The sequence below is a fragment of the Budorcas taxicolor genome, chromosome 1 (genome assembly GCF_023091745.1).
Source record: "Budorcas taxicolor isolate Tak-1 chromosome 1, Takin1.1, whole genome shotgun sequence".
Classification (NCBI taxonomy): Eukaryota; Metazoa; Chordata; class Mammalia; order Artiodactyla; family Bovidae; genus Budorcas; species Budorcas taxicolor.
In genome coordinates, this window is record NC_068910.1 from 183762723 (window position 1) to 183768476 (window position 5754).

The 5754-nt window shown below is 41.5% G+C and overlaps 1 pseudogene; it reads right to left on the reverse strand.

Annotated features, from left to right (window-relative positions):
- Positions 1-496: 496 nt before the first annotated feature.
- Positions 497-1782, reverse strand: LOC128050450 (proliferation-associated protein 2G4-like; annotated as a pseudogene).
- Positions 1783-5754: the final 3972 nt, after the last annotated feature.

Here is a 5754-nt window from a genome sequence, read left to right on the forward strand (position 1 = left end):
GAGACATGAGTTATTGTACCAACTGCCTAAGGTACTGTTTTGCCATGGAGTAAGATAGTTATCTTCTCTACAGGATGCCAGTTAGGGACAATAGAAACTTTACATGGCCTTGAATTGTGTATTGAGAAATGGTTTTTTTTTTTTTAATAATACTTGGTTATAACTCAAATGAATAAAAAATTGTTATAAATAAGCATATAAATAATGGTGTTTCAATTTCAACATTGCTAGAATACCTGGAGTTCCTGATGTAATTTCTGTTGGCTTTTACAGTTGGGAACCTAGACCATGAGTATTTTCCTCTAAACTGTATACATTCTTTTTTTTTTTTTTTTGACTCCTGATTTTATTATTCAATTTCTCTTTTCTATTTAAAGTAGTCTTCGGTGGCTGGGAAGCCTGGCCTCCTAAGAACAGAGTCAGTTGGAGCTGGTTGTTGTTGGAAGGGGATTGGGATGGGGGACTGGGAGGACAGGGAGACACCGCTCTGCTCGTGGTCCTGGGTGGAGAAGTCGAGCTGCACTTCACAGAGCCTGGGGTGTGGTGGGAAGGGGATGAGGCAGGAGTGGCAAACTGGGGGGATGGGACCCACCTCAGTCCCCAGCTTCATTCTCTTCTAAAGTTTCCCCACTGGTAGCATTCTCTGCAGTCTTAGAGGCCTTCTTTTTTTTTTTTTTTCTTTTTCTGGGTTTTCCGGCTTGCAGAACTCTGGAGGAGTGCCTTGAGCTCTGCATCCTGGACCTCCATCTCGGACTTGTAAAGGTCAGGCTCAAAAGGACCACTGGTTATCCGCATGGGGCCATTGGGCATAAGCAGAACTGTAAATTTAAACTGGGCAACAAATTCACCCTCCTTCTCATAGAGAACATTAAATGGTTGTAGCAGTGCATGTTTGGCGCACTCCACCACACCCATGTGGGCCTTCTTCTCATCTTCAAATGCTCTTAAAATAAAGGGCCTGGTATCAAAACGCCTTTCGACCTCACTGAAGAAGGCACGGGAAGTTTTCATTTTCAGGCCATACTGCTTAGAGGGGTCTCTCTTGTAAATGGTGGTTCTCTGTCCTGATTCCTCGGCCTTGCCCTCTCCTGAGCTGATGAGAACATCCACAGCATATACTTCATGTACCTCAAATTCCGCTTTTTCACGGTCTTTCTTCTGCTGGTCTGTGGGATTCTGGATAATGGTTTTCTCTCCATCAATGGCATGCTGCTCCAACTGGCGTGACAGCATACCTTCTATTGGTGTGCAATTAAATGAGTGGGCAACTTTGTTCCAGGCCTCTGTCACTTGTGTGTTCTGATTTCCAGGTTTGACCAGGTGTAGGGCAGCTTCAGCACAAAGGTGAGCTGCCTTAATGACATCTGCTTTCCACCCTGTTACTTTGGTCCCTGAGCTACATCAACCACAAAAGTGTGAGCCACATTTAGCGATGAAGCCATCCACGTGGACCCCAAGGTCAATTTTTACCAAGTCACCTTCCTTGAGAATATAGTCCTGGTCGCTCTTCAAAGGGGAGAAGTGACACACACAGTTATTTACTGAAATGCTGGTGGGAAAGGCAATACCTTTCTTCATTTCTTTTTCTTTTTTGAAAATCTTCCCTGTTTCTTCCATTATCATGTCATCCCCTTCCTCACACAGGCTCAGTACCGACACACCTGAACAGGATGCTTCCACTGAAGACCGAAGTACCCAGTTAGCAATGTCACCCCCCATCTTCTATTTGGTCATGACCAGGTCCTCAGCGATAGTTTGCTCCAGCTCGTCCTCGCCCAACATCTTCCCACCACCGCTGCAGCCTTGTTTCTCTTGAGCCGCCACCTCTGTCGCCCTTCTCAGCCACAAGCTGTGGTCAGAAACCCTTTCGATCCACGAGAAGACCGCGAGCCTAAACTGTATACAGTCTTTACTGAGTGTTTTGAAGAGCTGAAAAGCAAAAGGAGTTTAAGGATCTGGATTCTTTGTTATGTCTAACTGAGGGCAGTCAGTGAACTTATGGTAAATTCTAGAAAGGGCATTGAACCTGTGTCTTGTGGAAGAAGTTTGTTAAATGATTAGGCTTTTTATCAACGCTTTACCTTCATATGAGGTAGTTTCTCAAGCCATGTGAAGAATAACAGTGATATTTAACTGCGTTTCATTACCAAATTAGAAAATATTAAATATAAACTTTAAAATATTTTAAAGTAATTTTCTAATGAAGTTATCACCCGTTCAGTTCAGTTCAGTCGCTCAGTCATGTCCGACTCTTTGCGACCCCATGAATCACAGCACGCCAGGCCTCCCTGTCCATCACCAACTCCCAGAGTTGGTCAGACTCACGTCCATCGAGTCGGTGATGCCATCCAGCTATCTCATCCTCTGCCGTCCCCTTCTCCTCCTGCCCCCAACCCCTCCCAGCATCAGAGTCTTTTTCAATGAGTCAACTCTTTGCTTGAGGTGGCCAAAGTACTGAAGTTTCAGCTTTAGCATCATTCCCTCCAAAGAAATCCCAGGGTTGATCTCCTTCAGAATGGACTGGTTGGATCTCCTTGCAGTCCAAGGGACTCTCAAGAGTGTTCTCCAACACCACAATTCAAAAGCATCAATTCTTCAGTGCTCAGCCTTCTTCAGAGTCCAACTCTCACATCCATACATGACCACAGGAAAAACCATAGCCTTGACTAGACGGACCTTAGTTGGTAAAGCAATGTCTCTGCTTTTGAATATGCTATCTAGGTTGGTCATAACTTTTCTTCCAAGGAGTGTCTTTTAATTTCATGGCTGCAGTCACCATCTGCAGTGATTTTGGAGCCCCCCAAAATAAAGTCTGACACTGTTTCCACTGTTTCCCCATCTATTTCCCATGAAGTGATGGGACCAGATGCCATGATCTTCATTTTCTGAATGTTGAGCTTTAAGCCAACTTTTTCAATCTCCTCTTTCACTTTCATCAAGAGTCTTTTTAGTTCCTCTTCACTTTCTGCCATAAGGGTGGTGTCATCTGCATATCTGAGGTTATTGATATTTCTCCTGTCAATCTTGATTCCAGCTTGTGTTTCTTCCAGTCCAGTGTTTGTCATGATGTACTCTGCATAGAAGTTAAAGAAGCAGGGTGACAATATACAGCCTTGACGGACTCCTTTTCCTATTTGGAACCAGTTTGTTGTTCCATGTCCAGTTCTAACTGTTGCTTCCTGACCTGCATACAGATTTCTCAAGAGGCAGGTCAGGTGGTCTGGTATTCCCATCTCTTTCAGAATTCTCCACAGTTTATTGTGATCCACCCAGTCAAAGGCTTTGGCGCCTAACTATATTTCAATACCAAATCAGCAATGATTAAAATTTTGGGAGCAGAGTGGATAACCAAAAGGAAAAAACTAGAAATATAAGAAAAGCTTTAAGTCATAAAGAGGGCAGTAGAAACAAATTCAGAATTTAAACATACAGAAATGCTTAAGTGGTAAAGAATCTGCACAGTGTTAAAGAATCTGCCTGCTAAAGCAGGAGACTCAGGAGACATGAGTTCAATCCCTGGGTCAACAAGGTCCTTTGGAGAAGGGAATGGCTACCCAATTCAGTATTCTTGCCTGGAAAAAACCATGGCCAGAGGAGCCTGGTGGGCTACAGTCCAGGGGGGTGCAAAGAATTGGACTTAATGCTTGCATAACTAATAGTGATGAAATATAAAGCCATATAAATGAAGTTTATGAAATATTGTATACTAACATGAAAAATCTAAGTGGTAAAGATAGTATAAACAATGCAATCATAACTGTTGCAGTAAAAACCTCATGTCCCACAACACATTATAATGATTAGGAAGGAATAGCATTTAAAATTAATAGCAGCTGTTTCTAGATGATGGAAGTATGTATGTTTGGTTTGTCAGCTTTTCTCTATTATCTAGGTTGCTTATAATGGGAATTTATTTCTTTTATAATAGAACAACTGATGAAACTTTTTAGAAAGAAAAAAAATCCAAATCAGTAATGTGTTACAACAGCATAGAAAATTTCCAATTTTTTTTCATTTTGGATGTTGTATTGGGTATAATGTGAGTATATTCAAGAGATAATGTTTATTTTTTATATTTAGTTGGTGCCTTTTCCAAGTTGGGAACTGTTTTTTCTCCGACACCGGTTAGTATGCATTTGCTGGAGCAGAAGTGGTTAATGGTGGTCTGTGTATAAATCATTCAGGTGATTCAGAGTACACTGAATAGAAACTCAAGAGCCCCATGATGGGAGAATTTTTCAATTTACAAATGACTAGTATTTTAAGCTGTGGTTATATTTTACAAAATAGACTTTTGCTTTCAATTTCATAAAATGTTCTGTGATATATTTCAGATGTTAGATTTCCCTCACAACTATGAATGGCAACTCAAGTTTGAAGTTAAGAAATTGTTCTCTTTTGTGTTCCGGATGGTGCTAAACATGAGTGAACATGGTGATCTATAATTTGTTCTTGATAGTTATGTTTCTTTGTTCATGTTCTAATATTCGTGTGGACACAGGCAAGTGCCACTAGATAAATTGTCTTTACACTTTTTGATGGAAAACAGGAAGGACAAGAAATAGGTGTTAATGGATGAAGGAGGAAGAAGAAAGTATCTTGGTTTGTACATTGCAGTAAAAGATAAAATCAAAGGATCATATTCAAATTATATATAATTTGGAGATATTTCTTCTTACTTAGGGGAAGAAAGGGCAGATAAATTAAATTTTAGGTTAAGCAACAGCTGAAATGTCAAGCATTTGCAATGGCAACCCACTCCAGTACTCTTGCCTGGAAAATCCCATGGACGAAGGAGCCTGGTAGGCTGCAGTCCATGGGGTCGCTAAGAGTCGGGCACGACTGAACTTTACTTTCACTTTTCACTTTAATGCATTGGAGAAGGAAATGGCAATCCACTCCAGTGTTCTTGCCTGGAGAATCCCAGGGACAGGGGAGCCTGGTGGGCTGCTGTCTATAGGGTCACACAGAGTTGGACACGACTGAAGCGACTTAGCAGTAGCAGCAGCAACAAGAAACATTTAAACCAAATTAGATTTGACTCTGGGATGGACTAATAAGTATAGATTGTTTTCAATAAACAAATAATTTTCTGAGTTAACTATGTGTGTGTTGCATTATTATATTTGTCGTTGTGATGCCATATACATAGTATTAAGGTAAACTTCAAAGTCTTGAGAATCTATCAAATAACCAGTGATGGAAGGAGGCAGGGTAAGACAGATATTCCTTGTAGAATTATGGGGAAATAAAACTGTGGCTTCCCTGATAGCTCAGTGTGGCTTCCCTCATAGCTCAGTTGGTAAAGGATCTGCCCGCAATACAGGAAACCCCGGTTCGATTCCTGGGTTGGGCGGATTCACTGGAGAAGGGATAGGCTACCCACTCCAGTATTCTTGGGCTTCCCCTGTGGCTCAGTTTGTAAAGAATCCGCCTGCAATGAGGAAAGCCTGAGTTTGATCCCTGGAGATCTCCGGGAGAAGGGAAAGTCTACTCACTCCAGTATTCTGGCTTGAAGAATTCCATGGACTGTATAGTCCATGGGGTCACAAAGACTCAGGCATGACTGAACAACTTTCACTTTCACTTTCTTTCTTTCAAATTTGGGATTTTATAAATTGGAGGGCAACTAAGAGTTGAAGGGGATCTTTTTCCAGAGTTGTCCTAGAAATAGTGCATTTGACATGAGAAAAGCACTCCATTGACTACCTGAAACTTTTCAGGTTATAATGGCAACTTTTGCTTGAAAGTGTA